Source organism: Megalobrama amblycephala, linkage group LG6 (genome assembly GCF_018812025.1).
Source record: "Megalobrama amblycephala isolate DHTTF-2021 linkage group LG6, ASM1881202v1, whole genome shotgun sequence".
In the NCBI taxonomy this organism is placed as follows: Eukaryota; Metazoa; Chordata; class Actinopteri; order Cypriniformes; family Xenocyprididae; genus Megalobrama; species Megalobrama amblycephala.
In genome coordinates this window covers 30,045,005-30,065,101 of record NC_063049.1, presented here as the reverse complement: position 1 = coordinate 30,065,101, position 20,097 = coordinate 30,045,005, and the positions used below count along the sequence as shown (strand labels likewise).

Sequence of the window (20,097 nt, the reverse complement as noted above, 5' to 3'; positions counted from 1 at the left end):
ATTTGTTGCTGTTAAAATTATTGTTGTAATTATTATTATGCAGTTTTGTTGGCATAGCTGTTCAGAGAATATTTTTATAGCATTAATAAAATAATACAATAAAAAAACATACATTTGTCCTATTGTATTTATTTTATTAATAATACAGCATTGTTTTTAGTTGAACTACACCTACATAATTATATTCTAAAAAATTTATAAATAATAATAATAAGAAGAGAAACGTTTAGTTTGTCTATAACTTCAGTAGGTCAGTGGGCGGCTGAATGTATTCTATCTCTGAAAGACATCGACCTCTGCTTGATATGAAAAGCTCTCAATTACAAGTGTCACTTTGTGATGGCCACCATTGTCTAAATACACATACAGGCCTGGAGGAAAAAGCACCTACAGTGCTGGAACTGTGGCAGGGTAGTATTTTCATACGAATGAGGCTGACTAACAGGTGATGAGTGTCAGACCCACAAGTGGCCCATTGTCACACAGAACAAGGACAATATGAAGCTGAGTTGTTCCATGCCCTCTCCAGCAGGGGCTGGGATCATGTGCGACCACAGCCATCCATCACCCAAGCTTTAACAATAACGCAGGGCTATGTCTCCCCATGTATATGTACTGACCCCCAAACCCCCTTAAATACACAATGATATATAGTAAGCAAACGAATACAATTACAGGATACTCCAGATTCACACACCCTCCAGTTGAATCGTTTGCCAACCTCATTAATGCACCTTATTCTTACTGTGGCTTTTTATCAATTTTAATGTAAATCAACCCCACATGGTGGTACAACTCAAACTAGATCACGTACTTAAGTACTATACGTCAGATTAACAAGACCATCGGCATCAAGGTCTTACAGGTTGAGAAACTCAAGAGCAAATACTCACAGGGGACTCAATAACAATGCTGGGGTCCTGGTGGGCCACAAAGCCCATCAAGGCCTTTTGTTTCTAGAGGGGGGCTTGCATGACAATCACAGACTGACAAGCAGAGCAGGGGGTCAGAGGAACCTGGGACAAGGCCGTATTGTTCCTCTCCCTGTGCACAAGGTGCACCTCCTTCTTGCCGACAGGAAACAGAGAGCCAACTAAGAATAATCTGGGCAGGCCAGAGGGTTTTCAAACCAAATTACAACTAAAAAAGGCCTTCATTTAACAGTAGAGCTTACCTGTTTTGGTTAGGGGTAGAGAGAGGAGGACGGAGAGAATGAGGCAGGGAGTAAGGGAGAAAGAGACAAAAAGATAGAGAAAGCCACTGTGTGAATTAACCCGCCATTTTCCTACTCTTTAAAAGGTAATAATTATGGAAGCAGCTGGAAACTTTTGGGGCTAGAATTAAAAACTAAAAGCATAGCTCCCATTTGATTTTTGTTTGTTCTGCCTTGAATGGCCATTGGCTGGCCAGCAGAAGGGTTTTCACGGTTTCAGGGGGACTGCTCTTCTATTAGGCATTTTTTTTCCATGCCTCAATTTTTTTTTTCTTATCTAACACATACAAATTGAAGCAAAAGAAAAGACATGTAAATGTTGTGACATACAGAGAGGACTGCGAGTAAACAGAGGTAGGTGAAAATTGGGCAGGGTGGGGTAAAATCCCCTCAGGTAACAGGGGCAAAGATACCCCTCCCCTTTTTTTGGAGATTCGCCCCCTTTTCAACAAGCTCGACAAAATAGTGATTGCGCATATGAAAAGATGGCATAGATGGTGAGTGTCTGATTATTAACATAAAAGCCAGATATAACAAGGTAACAACCATGGCCAGGAAACACAAAAGAGCCTCTATTACCTGGATGTTTACAGTTATTTACAGCTACAGAGAGTCCTTTCCTCCTGCTTTTCTCTGGACAATAGATGAAAATGGCCTTTTTAACATGTCAAGAGCAGCAGTGAGGATTTCCACTACTAAACTGCTGAGGGCTTGACCTGAGTCCAGGTTCCCTTTAGACTGCTGGGAGGTTGGATGGCACACTTGGTTAAGATGTGGGAAGCCAGACCAAATTAAACTAGAAGTCGGGCCATCGGCCAAAGACTGCAGCTGCAGACAACAGGTGTCTCCATTAGGGTTGTGCACCACTCAGTATTAAATTGAGAATGCCATTTAAAGTCAATTATTAAATTTGAATTGAGGTAGCAAATAGGATGTAGAATTGCAATTTGAATTTCAATATAAGTCAGTAGAATTATAATAAATTGAAATTCAACAAATTTCATATAACTGTATTTTTAAAGCAAATATTGGGGGGTAGACAGACAGATAGATAGATAGATAGATAGATAGATAGATAGATAGATAGATAGATAGATAGATAGATAGATAGATAGATAGACATATACATACATACATACATACATATATAAAGTATGTAAACATATCTTCAGTTTGATAAGATTAGTTTCAAAGCACTTGACTTACACTTACACTTGACAGATCAATCTAAACAAAGTATGCATTAACCATGAAAGATCACATGCATCCTCATGCTAATACCTATTAATTAAATATAAAGACATAAACATATACCCCCAGTTTCACAGACAAGGCTTAAGCTAGTCCTGGACTAAAATACATGTTTGAGCTGTTTCAACTGAAAGTAACTTGTACTGACATATCTTAAAATATGCCAGTGTCATTGTTTTGTCTCAAGATGTACACCAATAATGTTTTTTTCTAGTGAACGTTTATAAAAGCTACTTAAATACCCAAATTGAACTAAGGTCTAATCCTGCTTAGTCTAAGCCCTGTCTGTGAAACCGGGCCATTGTGTATCAGACTCAATATCATGGTATTTTGTGGAAGATAAACTCTGGCAGTTGTTATTGCTAGACCTTTGGGAAAATTCCTTTCATTATATGAATAACTTTTTTTTAAGCCGGTGAATATCCATATTGAAATATTTTCCATTGTACTCACAGTTTGACAACTTCACTTTCAAGCCATGCTTGCCTCATTTCGTACAACATTTGCCACAATGCTGATCTCAGGTCTATTTGTTGACCTGGGAAGCAAAAACAGAGCAAACTAAGGTCATATGCTTGGCGTTAAGACCCTGACTATTCTAACATTTATGTCATTTTACACTCAAAAAATTGTATTTGATCCAGCTAGTGCTTGGCTTCAGGAAGCTAATATCTTCAGAACTGAGAAAACGGTGTAAATGCCTTCATGGGCTAGTAAGATCACTATTTCTAAATTAAGAACATTTTTTATTTCTAAATGCTTGTCTTATGAGGGAGATATAAGGTGTAGTCTACATAATACTTTCCTCCTTCTTTCCTCCAAAAAGAATTAATTTTTTTTTTTTTTTTTTTTTTTTGTCGTCTGTTTTGAATCAGATTCAGAACTAACGATGTCCGATTCGCGAACGAATCACTCTTTTGAGTCGAATTGGGAATACCATAACGATCTGAATCGGTTCGCGATTCTGTCTGAATAATTTATATACAGTGACGTACTAGAATCTGTAGAGTGGTTTCTCACTTCGAAGTAGCGTGATACTTTTGGACACAGAGGACAAAGAGATGGCAGAATGAACTGAATATGTACCCACAATTAGTTAAAATAAACTTGCAAAAGCATCCTGTCGTCAGCGTCGAAGAAGCTTCGACACACGTGCAGCTTGTTAACGCCCCTGCGCTGCAGGTAAATAGCATACATTTTCCGACCAAAGAGTATAAAAACACAGTAGGCCTACACCAAAACATTAAACGTAGCCTACCATTACCGTGTTTTGGGGGTGCCTGAATTGTTCATGCTAAGTTGTAACTTATGTTTATTTTATTATAGTTATGCCTGTTTATGAATTCCACAGCATGCTTGCCACTTTGCTTACTTTCCTAAGATTATATGGATTTTATTAGTTGATTGGTAATGAAAATGGCAGCATTTTCAATTAACAGCACATTTTATTAAATTGTTATTATTATTGTGCTGGGGGCGCCTTGTCATTGGTTGTGAGCTTCCTATTGCTCCCAAATATACTTTTACATTTTCATCTCACCACAAATGTGAATTTTTGGGTGGAATGCCCATTGTTACTTTTTTCTGTTTTCACTTAAATTTGCATTTATTCATTTAGCAAATTATTTTATCCAAAGCTAATGATCTCTGCATGTAGATTCCAGGCATAGCCTCAGGACTTGATTTTGTCCATCAGGAATTGATTGGATTGTTGTCAATCATTTGGATTGTTGTGATTTGCTATTGCTGTAAACTCGCAAGTGACAGTTTGTCCCGCTCTCGTGCCTATAAACACGTCATCGGAGAAGAGATGTCATTGCAAAACGGAGGGGAAGATATTTTTATTTCATGGTGATTTTAATAAGAATATACAAGCTTGAGTGTTCAGATTACAATTGTTTTGGACCCCATTTACACCTTAATTTAGAGTTGACCACTTGAGATTGGATCTCCCAAGATGGATAATAGTACAAGATGTAAATGGGCCTAAACCACTAGTTTGTTCCCAGCCTGTTAGCCAACAACTGACGGCAAACATTGTGCAGCTTTGTACTATGCACTCCATTAGGAAAAGATTTATCTCTTGTTAGTAGGAATGTTTAGCATGGAAGTGACCTTGTATTTGAGTAGGGCTATTTTCATTGCAATTGTCTTATTATTGGCGTCATTAGCACAAGAATTGATGAGTCGTTTTCATTTTGTAAGTGCATTTTTTAGTCAGGCTGTACTTGTCTCTGTCACTTTACGGAACTGCCCTCAATAAAAGATGCTTATGCAGTTTTATTGGGTATGGCCACAGCTAAATGTTAAACAGAATGACTCATGGGAAAGCATACAAATACAGCCTCTGCTCCTTTGCTATTCCACATCTGCAGGTCATCGGAAGAAAGAAACACCGGTGAGCTCTTAGATAAAAGATAAAGATGACAGAGCTCTTTAGTGCCCTGTTAAAAAAGAAAAGAGAACAAGACGCCACTCATCCTCACCAGGCCAGCTTCATTTGCTTAATGGCACACAGCTTGAGTTGGGCCAGCTCCCCTAATAATGATCTAACAGTGCAACAAGGCAAGAACTAAGATATGGAAATATTGAAATTCATATAGGCAGGCTGAAAGCATCTCAGCATTGATCTAGCCTCAGCATGGGTAAAAAGCAGCGCTCCTTTAATCAGGGCAGGCCAGGAGCCTTTGGCTACACAGAGGTCCCTCTCAAGATAAGCCTGTCCTACAGCACGGCTAACTGAGATGAGGGAGAGAGAGAGTGAAGCCTGGGGGCCTGAGCAGAGAGGAGAACCAGGACTGAATCTCAAATCAACTCATTATTCCCTACCTGCTGCACCTTTGTCGTGCATGGGGAGTGCTTCTGTATTCAAGCACCACTGCAGCACCAGAGTTACTTTTTCTTTTTTTTTCAAACCAGGGACCCATTTTCATGTTCCTTTTGTTTTGGGTCAAAGGTGTGACACTTGTATATATGCATATATATATTGCCTATTCATTTACTAAAAATGCATTTACCATGCATACAATGACTTGAATACACCTCTTCTTTGATGAACACTTTTTAAAATTCATTATGATATTTTTGGTGGGCAAAAAAACCTTATTAAAAGGTTCTGGTTGTAAAATGTCATGTTGTGTGACTTCCCAGTAACTTGAGGGAAGAAAATTATATTTATGAATTGATAATATAAATTTTAAAATTTACATTACACATTTTACATTTTCTTAAAATAATGATTAAAATGAAGTACTTTTTAAATAATCATTCTTTTTTTTTTTCTTATGAAAATGAAATGTTTTTCAAAACCAACATGTATACAAAGAGTACATATTTTAAACTAGATTTTCTTCATTTTAATAGATTTTTTATTTTGTGACTCTGACGTCATTGATATGGAAGCTTGTTTCCGCCACGGAATAAAACAATCTAAAAGGTAATGGCAACTTTTTGTCTCACGATTCTGACTTTTGTTCTTGCAATTGCAAGTTTACATTTCGCAATTCTGTCTTTTGTTCTCAGAATTGATATAAACTCACAATTACGAGTTATAAAGTCAGGATTGCAAGACAAACTCGAAATTGCGAAAAAATAGGGATTGTGGGATATAAACTCGCAATAGTGAGAAATAAAGGCAGAATTGTGAGAAACTCTCAATTCAGACTTTATGTCTCGCAATTCTGACTTTATAACTTGCAATTGCGAGTTTATATCACACAGTTCTGAGAAAAAAAAGTCGAAAACTTGCAATTGCAAGAAAAAAAGGCAGAATTGTGAGAAAAAGTTGCAATTACCTTTTTGTTTTTTATTCAGTGGCGGAAGCAAGCTTCCATACATTAACCCTTTTGCCCTTTTGACCAATTTTTTGTTAGTTTGGACTAATTGTTCTTTCTTTTCTCCTTATGACCCTTCCTATTTCTTTTTTCCCCTCTGCATGTGTGCAAATGAAGTTTTCACCATGGCAATCACACCTTTAATTAAATTAAAACAAAAGGTGCTAAGGCTGTTGATTGTCAAGGCAGAGGACGAAGGAGGGGAGAAGAGGGTTGTAGAATGCAATGAATATCAATGTGTGATGAATGACTGGGCTCCCCCAGCTGTCATCTAAATGAACGTGAATATTCAACTCTTTCCCCTCCACTTAGCTTCCATTTAGCTCTGATGACATTTCATTAGCTTGTCCCATGGTGCTGCGAAACGATAAGTGATCCACGGAAAGCTGTTTCGCCTTCATGTTTATTCTAAAACAATACTTACTCTGTTCTGCCATGCATTTCCTTTTCTTTCTCAGTTTTGGCATACGTCCTTACAACCAGCATGGATCAAAGTGTGTATCATTTTGCTGAGTGTTTTAATTTGTATTGAATTGATTAGCAGAACAGGCCTGTCCCTCTGGGACAGAGGGTTTCGCGTTCCCTCATTGCAGCAGTACATTGTAATATGTGTAATATTCTGGCATCCAGAGTTTCACTACACATGGGAAGAGGAGATTTTTAGCCAAGTTTTAATTGAAACTTATTGAAATCCTATAAATCTGTGCAGTGCTGGAAAACATTGTTGGACTAATGTCAGGGCTTCAGACTGTGACAAAAATGGCTGTAAATATGACAAAAAATTTAATTGAAAAGCCACTTTGACAGTCAGGTAAAGTTTCTGTGCTTCCACATGCACTTTCATCTTGTGTTGGCATTAATTCATTGCATTTTTCACACCAGTGTTTCCTGCATACAAAAATGAACAAATGACTCCTATAAACTACTTCTTTTTAATGAGTCAGTCAAGAAGATTCTCGAACTCCCTTGTGAGATAGAGCCACACGAACTTAGATCAAGTTCACTTGTGCATTCGTGTCATTTTGTGCATATTTGTAATATTCTGTTAATTTTCTATATATCTGATTAATCTCATATAGGACGTGATTTGTAGAGTTAAATATACCGCTATATCAAAGGCCTTCAGTTTACCGGTGTTCATTCAGTGCTTCAGCACATGCAGCTCAAACAGCAATGCACAGCTTATATGATTGGGACTGTCATGATTCATATTACATAACATTATAATGGGAACACTATTGTAATAAATCTTTGTGAATTCATTGGGTTTAGTTGCAGTGTTTTAGCACGTTTCTCCAGGAAGAGTGTATCCGCAACAGGAGTTCTGACTAGCACACATCTGTAGCGGCGTTGGTGACCCTTCTCATTTATTTGGTGGAGAATGGCGTTTTGAGAAGTATTTGCATACCCTGTAATGCTATTGGCTATATACCACTCCAATAGACACATACTGCAGTATTAAAGGTGCCCTAGAACTTTTTTTTAAAAGATGTAATATAAGTCTAAGGTGTCCCCTGAATGTGTCTGTGACGTTTCAGCTTAAAAAAAAACCATAGATTTTTTTTAATACATTTTTTAACTGCCTATTTTGGGGCATAATTAGAAATGAGCCGATTCAGGGTGTGTGGCCCTTTAAATCTGGTGCTCCACGCCCCAAGAGCTCGCGCTTGCCTTAAACAAAATAAAAAAAGTTCAAACAGCTAATATAACCCTCAAAATGGATCTTTACAAAGTGTTCGTCATGCAGCATGTCTAATCGCGTAAGTACAGTGTTTATTTTGATGTTTACATTGATTCTGAATGAGTTTGAGGCTATATGCTCCTTGGCTAACAGCTAATGCTACACTGTTGGAGAGATTTATAAAGAATGAAGTTGTGTTTATGCATTATACAGACTGCAAGTGTTTAAAAATGAAAATAGCGACGGCTCTTGTCTCCGTGAATACAGTAAGAAACGATGGTAACTTTAACCACATTTAACAGTAGATTAGCAACATGCTAACGAAACATTTAGAAAGACAATTTACAAATATCACTAAAAATATCATGATATCAATGATCATGTCAGTTATTATCGCTCCATCTGCCATTTTCCGCTATTGTCCTTGCTTGCTTACCTAGTCTGTTGATTCAGCTGTGCACAGATCCAGACGTTAATACTGGCTGCCCTTGTCTAATGCCTTTCATAATGTTGGGAACATGGGCTGGCATATGCAAATATTGGGGCGTACACCCCGACTGTTATGTAACAGTCGGTGTTATGTTGAGATTCGGCTGTTTTTCGGAGGTCTTTTAAACAAATGAGATTTATATAAGAAGGAGGAAACAATGGAGTTTGAGACTCACTGTATGTCTTTTCCATGTACTGAACTCTTGTTATTTAACTATGCCAAGGTAAATTCAATTTTTGAATCTAAGGCACCTTTAAGGCTAACAATTAATGGTTTAATTTATTGTTAATTTCAAACAACGATCGATCATGGGAATTTGTGTAAATTGACATTCCTAATATATATATATATATATATATATATATAATACTGCTACTTTTAATTAAAGATTCATATTTGACAATATTCTTTGTAATGCTTTTCAATCAAACATTTAATGTAAAAAAGTTTTTGTATATATAAGGGCTGTCAAGTGATTAAAAATGTTAATTTAATTAAATTTATCTAATTAATTGCAAATTAGTCGCACATCAAATTTGGCTGAGAAATTACCTCTAAAGGATAATTTAAAGTCATTATTGTGCTAAATGAGAAAAACATTGAATAGACATTACAAAAGTAGTTTTAGAAAGAAATTGCCGTGATTATTATGTTTCTAGCATGTTATGTGTTTGGCAACAGTTCTTCAAACCCTAACTGATGGACTGTGTAGCTTTTCATTTCTTAAACAACCATGTAGAAAGACACATCATGGCCGTTTTCCATGATGACGATTTCAAGATTCATTACAATCAAATTGTGAAAGAATGGTTGGGAGGGAGCATGAAGAATAATTTTCACACATGTATTAGCACCTCTGAGTCCAGACCTTAAATTTGTTGAAAGTCTTTGGGATGTGCTGGAGTAGACTTTACAGAGTGCTTACCTCTTGCATTGTCAGTACAAGATCTTGACCAAAATGATGCACTTCTTGATGGAAATAAATGTTGTGATGTTATTTCCATCAAGAGGTAAGTTGTAAGATGGACTACGCAGGTCTGGGCCGGGTGCATTAATTGCATTAAATTAACGCATAACTATTTAATTAAATTAACGCGTTAAATCGACTTGCCTAATATATTATTAAGAGAGAGAGAGAGGTGAATTTAGGTTGATTGGGACTCTTTTTGACTTTGTGATTACTTTAATTTTTTTATTATTGAATCAGTTCATTATCAGGGAATGAATCAGGGAAACATTATTTGGAAGTAAGATTGTAAGGTGTGTGACTAATATATATATATATATAATATATATATGTATATTTTATTTCATTTTTTTTTTTTTTTGTCTGGCCAATATAGACATCTTTTGCAGATTCAGGGTATGCTAGCAAACTGTTTTCTCTCTCCATTCGCCTTCACCTGCTTTTAGCCTATCCGCTCCACCACACCAATGTCAACACATCCTCTTCATGTCAAGACAGATTGGTGCGTTATCACGATGCTAAGCCTTGCATTTCAATCCCTGCTTTCCCAATTCTGCGCCACGTATTGATTTTGATGAAAACAACTTGCTAATCCAAATAAACAACATGTCAGTGAGCCATTCAAGCTAACTGAAATATTAGCACAGCATGATCCCCTGGCTGGGCTAGCCCAGGGTCTACCAGAGCTCCTGACCTGGCAGGGGGTTGCAGTGGAGGGTGGGGGCAGTTGTGTGTGTTAGGGGGATGCTTTTGCATGAACATCAAACCAGCAGTAGCAGCAGATTCCATTTCATTAATGCACTATGATTTAATGACTGTCAAATTTGCACATACATTTCTTGGAAGATTTTTATTTTAAGCTGTAGATTGAATTCACTGCCTCCTGAATTAAACGTATCCAAAAATGAAAATTCTGTCATCATTTTCTCACCCTCGTGTTGAGAATTTCTATATCTTTTTGTTTTGTGTGTGTGTTCTAGGTTAGAATGAAAGTCATACAGGTTTAAAACAACATGAGGCTGAGAAAATGATGATAGAATGTTCCTTTAAATTCATGCTCTGAATGGGCTGCACTGGCTAGGTGCTAGCCTGGCTTGGCCTCTCATTGTCATCTTGAAACAACATTAATCAACTGCAATAGGCCTACATGACCCTCAAACCCACCTTACTGCTAGATTTACCTCACAGACAAATTCAGGTGGTGTTAATTTTAAGTTTAGGGCTCTCCCACCTCCTCCCACAGGCCCTTATCTGGCCCAGTGACCCCTGGGCTAGTTCAGCTCACTGCTGCAGGGGAGCGTGTCAGCTTGGGGGCCATCTCGATCGCCCCAGCATGCCATGGGGCAGGCAAGGCTCTGCACAGCATGGGAAAGAGAGCGTCCGTGCCGGTTTTAAGGTCATGCTAATTGCCACACTCCTCCGTCGTGCCGTCACTTAGCGGCGGAGGCTGCATTCAGAGTATGGTGCAGGTGTTGGGTGCCCTTTAAACCTTTAATTAAATATCACTGTAAAAGGTTAATGCAGAAAGCCAGGTATTACAGCCTGCAATGAGCATGCAACCGTAAAACTCTATTTGAGTCTGTTAGTGTGTGAAGGATTGACCTGACGGTTATTTTATCAAATGAAACGGCAAGACAAGTCAGAATGAGAAAACCCCCTGTTTGAATAAACTATTGCCTGCACAATTATATATAATATTCCAGCATAAACGTGTCAACTGGAGCATCTGTATGATTTAGATCAAATATTTTTGCCGCTATATAAAGTACAGTGGTCACCTTTTGATAATCTAATCAGGATTTTGTGTGACCCTTGATAATGAGATCCATCTGCCAGTAGCTTACAATGATGCGAGCTAGGGAAAAAAAAGTATACAAATGCAATACAACTTCTTTCATTCTGGGCTGAAAAGAGACTTTACCAATTTAGTACATAATTAAAACGTGACAAAAAATAATGCCAAACAATTATGAATTACTAAACCTTCATAAGGACCATCAATTGCAGACTAAGTAAAGAGAGAAACGGAGACAAAAACACAGTATGTGAATGAGGAATGATTTGGAAATATGGCCAACAATTCTTAAATTTTTAGATTCCACCCAGCCACAAATCAGTAGACTCAATGTTGCACACTGTGGAAATATTTGGATATATTAGGAAAATATGTCTCTGCCCGAATTCTGAGCTGTGATATGAGACTTTATAAATATTTGCAGAGGAAATTTTACAGTGTCTGTTATTCAGCCTTTTGAGGAGAACACAGCTGTGATGGAAGAGCATTTATGATTGGTATGACACTAGGTTCCAACACACAATTAACACAAATAACCCTAATTAACAACCTTTTCTGAGACATGGAAATGCTGCCAATAAAAGTACTCAGTACTTTCAATAAAACATTAAATTTTTTTCAATAAATTTAAATAAATTAAATATATAGTTCACCAAAAATGAAATTCTGTCATTTAGTCACCCACATGTTGTTTTAAACATAGACTAAGACTTTTTTTTTTCTATTGGAACATAAAAGAAGATATTTTTGAAAGTTTTTTTTTTTTTTTTTTTTTTTTTTTTTTTGTCTATCCAATGAGAGTCAGATGTTGATTTTGACTTTCATTGTAACATTCTTCAAAATATTTTAATTTGTTATACGTGGCATGAAGATAAGTAAATACAGTATTTTCATTTTTGTGTGAGCTACCCCTTTAAACGGCAGCTTTTTAACTCATAATGAAAAGATTAAGATATTAATTTTGTTAATTAAGTCATTTAGCCAGTAAATTAAATCCGCAAGACACATTAATATGCTATTTTTTTTTTTATCTTGTTATTATCACTTACCTTCTTAGTCACTTTCTAAAGGCATATCATGAGCATCTTATTACAGTGTATTCAGTATGCATCGAGTGTCTGGAGGCGTCAGCCATTTTCATATGGTATTTTCATACCATATTTCAGCAAGGCAGAATAATCTCACTTAACATAAGAACGGTCCTTCTCTCTGGTGCACTGCATTGCCCCCTGCTGTGGTTTTGTTGTTTCTAGTTTTGTTAAATAATTAATTCTTCCTCATAATTCCTTCCATAATCTATAGCTCACCATAACCAGGAGTAACAGTGCCAGAGCCTTATCCACCCTGCCATGACAATGAAAATATGGACTTTGTGTGAACAAATATCTGTGGTATAAAGTGTAAAAATGTTAAATTTATTAATGTCATTGCAAAAACATCTTAATTTCTGAGTTCTCCATTGTGGCTCCTGGTTTTTTAAGGTTCTTTTGTGGTCCACCAGATCAGGGTATGAAGAGCTCAGTAATTTAATTCTCTTACCATCCACCTCCCAGCCCAACCTCCGGACCACAGCTTCTCTCAATCTCTTGTTTTCTTTTCAAGCCTGTATTTGCCTTCTCCCTCTCTCCCTCTTTCTCTGTCTCTCTCTGGGCTGAGCTGCCTCCCCGTGGTGAGGGTTGAATCCAGGGGCCACCTGCAGCAGCCGCCGCTAGCGCAGCCAGACGCCATCGGCCCCCTTTGATATCTGTGCGGCAGCCACCCCAGCCACATTTACGCCCGCGCACCAGCCGCAAAAACCACCAGCTAATGTGGGATATCAAACAACAGTCGCCCTCTCTTTCTCGCCCATTTTTTGTCTCTCTCTCCCTTTAGCCTTCATTCTCTCTTTTTCCCTCTCGTTTTCCGGGGGTTTGAATTTGGAGTATGTTTAAGCCGCCACACCAGCCGGGCTCAGGGCCTTTCAGAGGCACAGCTTGGGCTCCCCGTCTGGCCCATGGCCTCTGTGGCCGCCTCTATATTACACTGGCTTTTGTTAGCGGCGGCCCAGCCAAACAGGACCAGCCATAGGCCGCCATTTTCACCACCACCTGAGAGGAGATGAGAAACGGGGGAAACACACACTCGCACACAATGAAATGAGCCGCATTTTTCAAGTGAGCTCCTCAGGGAAGCCGAAGCGAAGATGAAAAGAGAGTAAGGAGGGACGGAGAATAAAACGTAAGGAAAAAATACTTTCATAAATACACATCTTACCAATCGTTGACATTGGTGCGCAAAATAAAATAGAAATATTGCAACATGTTACTTGTGAGTGACAGCCTGAGGCTATTTTTTTTCCACCTGTATATGTTAAACACCAGTAATTGACTGAATTGAGAGGCTAGGAAATACGGTTTGGTCACGTCTGACAACGTTTATACTTTTCAGGCAGAGGAAGCTATGTTCACGGAGGGATACTAGCAGGCACCCCAAGAAGACTGGGATAATTAAATGAATTGACTAAAAGGATGCAATGAATATCCCTGCACAGCATCAGGTTAAAGCCCACAAAATTGAAGTCTAATCTAAAGAGTGACATATCAATTTACTTAAACAGTAGAATGTATATCAACTGTCTCTGTGGTTAATTTCTGTTTGTGATGTATATGTGCACACGGTTATCCAACCATTAGCAGCAAAGCCTTCTCTATAAAGCCACCTTATGCTAATAAAAGATAGTTTCTAATGTGTTCTTAAATGAATACAAACTGAAACAACAACAGCACAGCGATCACTTTAAGGTGCTCTTCATTTCACCGACAGCAGGGAAAAAACATGATCAGGGTCCTCAACAATTCACAAACGTGTGGGTAAGCCCCTCTGTCTTTTACACGTAAACAAAAACATACACATGCAAAAAAAATAAACAATGAACAAGTGCTGTGTGTACAAACACCTACTTACAAAGACGCTAACACACCAGAGCAAATGCACACGCACACCTGAGGAGCATGTGGTGCTAAACTTAAGCTAATTAAGTGACAGACAATTGCACTCAGGGGAGACATTCCTAGGAATCACTATCAACAACTGGATCAACATGGCAGGGAAGAGAAGGTGTTTATTAGCCAGTTGTTCGTACTTTGCTTCGCACTAAAGTGTTAAAATGACTCATTGCTTCGGCAATCTCTTGTTTTTTTAGAGAGGTGTCATCACAAACTGTCATGAGAAACGTTTAGTATTAGATTGAAGGATGGTTTAGGTGGAACTGCTGGGCTAAGAAAAATAAAAATGACATGAAAGTGACAGTCCACCCAAAAATGAAAATTCTGTCATCATTTACTCACCCTTGTGTCATTCCAAATCTGTATCACTTTCTTGCTTCGAAGAATTTTGGTTAACGACTTTCATTGTATGGACTTAAAAAAACACCAAGACATTTCTCGAGATATCTTTTGTGTTTATACAGGTTTAGAACGACCAGTTCTATATATTTGCTCAAATTTTGATAAAATGTTATTACTATTACTATGTTAATTACTATTAACAGTATTTTTTTTATTTAATTTTTTTACGTTTTATATTATAAATATACATTTTATGATTTATTTCCTGTCTGTCAGGGAGACTATATTTTTTCTAGGAAATGATGCTGTTACTGTTGAGATCACTTTAAGGAAATCTGTGGCTCTGTGAGAATTTAAGCTGTAGATTGAACAATCATGCTAAAAGTGACATTTTGTAAATGTTGTAACTGGAAAAAAAAGAAGAAAGACATTACACAAGGGGTATCTGATGCAAAAAAGGAAGAATAGAATTCTGTCAAAAGGGGAAAAGAGAAATTACACTGACATCGTCAAATGTTATCGCCAGAGATTTAAGGAGGTTTCAAGATAACAAATGCCTGTCAAATCTGTTAGGAGCTGAAAATGTCTGATAAAAGCACACACCTTTGCCGCTAAAAAGTCTATCACAAACAATAAATGCTAATTCTACTGCAATACCGGATGATCCCAGATAGATGCAGATCCATTGTGCTACACAGGAGGAGTTTGGAACGCTCTGTGGTTATGGCTCTAATGGCTAGTCGTTAGTAATGCTCAATGATTGTCATTAGGAAAACTCGTGGCAGAGCGTGGAAAAGCATATTACAATACACACCAGGCTGAATGAAATGCAGAATAAGGCACGAATGTCTCACAAAGGAACTTAATGTTTTAACCATGTTTTATAGAAGTCTTTTGATGGATATCTATGGAAGGCATTTTACATTTTCTGTGGTCTGCAATGGGTTGTTATAGAACAAGCCTCCAAGGTTAGCAAAAAAAAAAAAAAAAGTGCAACGCCTGCTAAAGCTGCGGTACACAGACCAGAGGCCTTTTTTTGAATGGATGTCAATGGAGGAGAGGCTTCACTAAGCTGAATAAACTGCTTTTGTGGAAAAATGGCTTATCATTTAATGAATCAACAGCCCATCGGCTAATCTTCAACGTGTTTGCTCTTAAACATTCATTTCGGATTGATCTACTTCTAAGAGTTTACGCCGAAAAAAAAAAGAAGCTGTTTTAAAAGAGAAGTCAAGGACAATTGCGTGACAGGTATGATTCAGTTTATGGCATTTCTCATTCATTTCCATGGTATCCACAAACAGTGACTGACTGTCGCACAAATCTGAACGAAATTCAGTGACGTCAAGACTGTAATGTGATTGGTGGTCAAGGCACACGTGATCCAATGGTAGAGCCACAAACCCTCGCATCACCCAATAATAAGACCATCTCTGCTAGAAACTTCTAGGCAGATGTGTTGAGGCAAGCTGGAGCTAAACTCGGCAGGACAGTGCCCCTCCAGGACCGACTTTGGACACCGCTGTTATAGAACGAGCAATAAAGAGCCCTCTCTGAGTGCTGTGTTCTAGTCACTTCGCCTTGAACAAGCATGCAAATATGCTGTCTAATGTTGTAGACTGTCTACAAAAGCTGTGAAAACCCTAAACTATATCCACCAAAAGCCTATTTCTAAGACATGACCATGGCAAATTGGATTCAGTTGTAAGATATTGTGTAAAAGGTTGTAGATTACAGCACAGGAAGTGCTTAAGCCTGTAAAACTAGATATTTAACAATTGTATTTTGGTTATAGAAGTTATCAGTCATTTTAGAATATTTAAAATCTCCATTTGAAGTACAATTAGATGATTAAAATACTATATTTATGATAATAAAATCCAATTACATCACCAACCATTCTTTCATTTGTTCCTAAAACTGAGATGCATCTGTGACATTTTCTGTCTCAATTGCCCTATTGCTTAACAGAAGAGTGCTTTACGTAGCTTAAATAAAAACAAAATAGGTTAGAACTAGAAAGAGCATACAGCAGTTTAGAGCATGTCAGTTTTTCCTTGGGTCTGCAAAGGTTAAATTCAAGTGGCTGGTAACAACTCTATTATGTGGTGAGTCTCTCGTTGGCAAACAGAAGCGTTGCATGTAAAACTGCAGTGGAGGCCTGTCCCTGGAGACCCCTGTGCACAGCAGGTTAACCTGTCAGTGCTTTTTTAAGGCCTGATTGCTAAGCCCCCTGTAGCTTGAGGTAAACTGACAATTTTCCATCAGCAGGGAGGTTGGCTTTATTAGTGATAGGGTGAAAAAAGTAAATTCGAGCGCAAAGGGTATTGTTCCGTCCAATGGAGGATTAACATATGGTTCGATCAATTAGCTTGATGCTAAGAAACACATGAGCCTGGCTAATGAAGAGACATTCAGAAAACTGAATGAGCAGATTTCAAGAACAAACATGGTAAACATGTTTGCAATTGATAGATTCAGGTTAAGGTCATTTAGGGATCATGAAATCAACTGAATTGCACAGAAATCCTCACTGAATAACTGGCTAGTGTAGCTAAGCTTATATTTACAAAACATTTTGAAAGAATGAAATATCAACACACATTTTACATATGTAACATGGGATCTTGAATGTTATTGTTGCTCTACAGTAAAGATGTATATCTTTGGATCACAGATATCTAGGATATCTGTGGTCTGCGCCAGTTTCAAAACATGTCTCCGTTATATTGTCATTTTCTAAAAACAACTACCTAAGTTAGCTGATTAAAAGGCCACAGCCATTAGTTTATGCTGCTGTTAACACTTTCTCCGATAAGCAGATGCGTTGAGACGTTTTTCCTGTTTGTTCATGTGACATCTGACATAAAGCCTATTTCTGTCACTACTCTCTGAGTATTTAGCATGGTAATGGGTATGACAATGTTGATATATTTGGTCTTCGCAGAATAGATCTGCTACGCTGCGGCTGCTGCTGTTATTGCTGCTGCTTCTGTTGGTTATTGCTGCTGCTGCAGAGTAAGTACGGGACTTACTACTGCCAATACATACTCGAAACGCTGCTGTGAGCAAGTAAGACATGCTGCTGCTGTACAATACAGCATACGTGAATTACTCATAGCAGATCTATACAGGTGGAGCTGGGGAAGATGGAGGGTTTCTGAAAGCACGCTGCACTGCTACAGCAAATGCTGACCAATGTGCCATCTAGAGTTTCATGACAGAACTTTGTATTAACTCACCTTCATGTCGGAACACAAAAGCAGAAGAATTTTCAAGAATGTTTTTGTCTTCGTCCATACAAATATTGAGACTTTTTCTTTATTATATGTGTGTTCTGCAGCTGAAAGAAATTCATGTGGATTTGAAATGATGACGGGATGAGTAAATGATGATCATTTTTATTTTTGTACGAACTATCCATTTGAAAATAGAAAAGTGCTAGTTCATTGCATAGGATGGACATGCATTGTTGATGAGGCACCAAGTGATAAATAATTCAAGCCTTAAAACCACATATACACACACCCACAAGTCATTAAGGTAGAGGCTGACCCTAATAAGAAGACGTTGACACTGGAGGATGGGGGTAGATTCCTGACAGCATGGGAGCCATTTAATCTAGCCCTTGATTAACTCATCGTCTGTCCACTTGTCCTACAGACATGTGCTAACATGTCATAATCGTCATAATTCTCATCAGCCTCCACTTGCTCCCCAGCTTCCTGATTAGGGTCCTTTTCCCAGAAGTCCCCTGGTTAAAGCTTAATAATTCCCCTTAGCCTCACCCCAGTGTACTGTGGGCCCTTCAATTAAATACAGAATATCTAACACACGCATACTGACTCAGGATGGACCCTACCTCCAGTTATACGCCATGCTGACAAGCTGCACTGTTCTTCAGTTTGCAGCAATTAGTCCCCTCTTATCAAACCCCTGGCACAGAGTGTGCTCTCCAAATATGCTTGCTTGTTTTATTTTGTGAAGTGCCACCACAGTGCATTGTGGACGGGGAGGAGGGATTCGTGCGGCACAGAATTTGGCATTAAAAACACAGCTTGTTGCTCACTGCACCTTCAAATAGCTTTCCTCCCCTTTGTTTTATGTGCTTTTTTTGTACAACAGGACAATATCTGTCAGCAGTGCCACTCTTTTAACGCAATTCCCTCTCTTCGGCATCATTGTGAACAGCTGTCAACAGTGTTTCCCATTTATTTGTCGAGTGCTAGAAGGATGGGGGCCTAGCAGAATCCCCTAGTTCGTCAGAAAGCCCACCGGGGACCGTCTTCACTCAGACTTCCCACACAAGCTATACACGAGGTGGGAAGTAAATGCACTCGTTTCCCTTCCAGCTAGGCGCTGTTTACTTTTCAACACCTCCTTTGAGGGCCGCATCCCAGAGACCAGACAGCCAAGAGACTGGAGGGATGTCACTACACAACACCAATTTGTGGAGTATTGCGTTTGGCTCTCTGTTTATGAAGTCATCCTCTGCCTCACAAGCACTCATGTGATGATGAGATGTGCCGCCTCAAATAAGAATGCCTCTTGTCAGGATGAGCGAGCCGACCATGTCCTTCTCACCATAAATATGACTGCCAAGAGTTTGGGGATGTGCAGTGTTTCTCGTTGTTTTTGCCACTTGTGATTTGTCAAGAAATCAATATACTCATTATCACCGTGGCTACCTGAGAGTAGCGAAATAATGTATGTCAGGTACAGAAATGAACAAGAGAGGGGCATGCATGTGGCTGACACATAGAAAAGTGGGAGTATTAAGATGACACCTGTGTATAAGATCACGAATGACATCACAGATAAGTGTGAATGTAGAAGAGTCGGCCAAACCAACCTCTACTGATGTTAACTTGTGACAGTTAAAGGGACAATTCAAATTAAAAATGTCATTATTTACTCGCCCTGATGTCCAAACGACATTGGAACCCATTGATTTTCATTGTATGGACAATTTTCCCCCCAAAATATCTTCTGTTGTGTTCAACAGAATAAAGAAATTCATATCGGTTTGGAACCACATGAGGGTGAGTAAATGATGACATTAATAGGAAGGATTTTAAACAAACCTTCACACATTAGATAGTTGTTCAATAAAACGTTTTACGAGGTCAGTGCAATCTATGCACATTAATCTATATGCAGTTGCAGTTATGAATTTTCTAGCTGAAAACTTCACATCATTTTGATTAAATTAAATTAAATATAAATAATATTCAATATATTTAGTATTTAGTGTATCATAAAAATAATTGTTGCTGGGACAATTTCTGTTCTGTTTAAAATGTAAACTGGATGTGTGGAGGATTAGCTTCAGGTTTTTATTATGTTATGCTGTCAATTTAGCAATGAGTTGACTCTTATAAACAACGTTCTTTCTATTGAAAGGCAACATCATTTATATTCTTTTGAAATAACCTGTACAACTACATTGACTTTGTTTGAGCTGAGGTCACAAGGGAATCATTAGGTTCAGAACTGTCATTACGATATGTATTTGCACACACAAATTTAAATCTGCTCCAT

General features: G+C 38.2%; 1 long non-coding RNA gene across 1 annotated transcript in view; it reads left to right on the top strand.

Moving 5' to 3' along the window:
- Positions 1 to 3,013: 3,013 nt before the first annotated feature.
- Positions 3,014 to 20,097, top strand: part of LOC125270355 — a 25,305-nt gene continuing 8,221 nt past the window's right edge. Inside the window, exon 1 of the long non-coding RNA XR_007185334.1 lies at positions 3,014 to 3,646. This is a non-coding gene — a long non-coding RNA (uncharacterized LOC125270355). The remainder of the gene's footprint in view (positions 3,647 to 20,097) is intronic.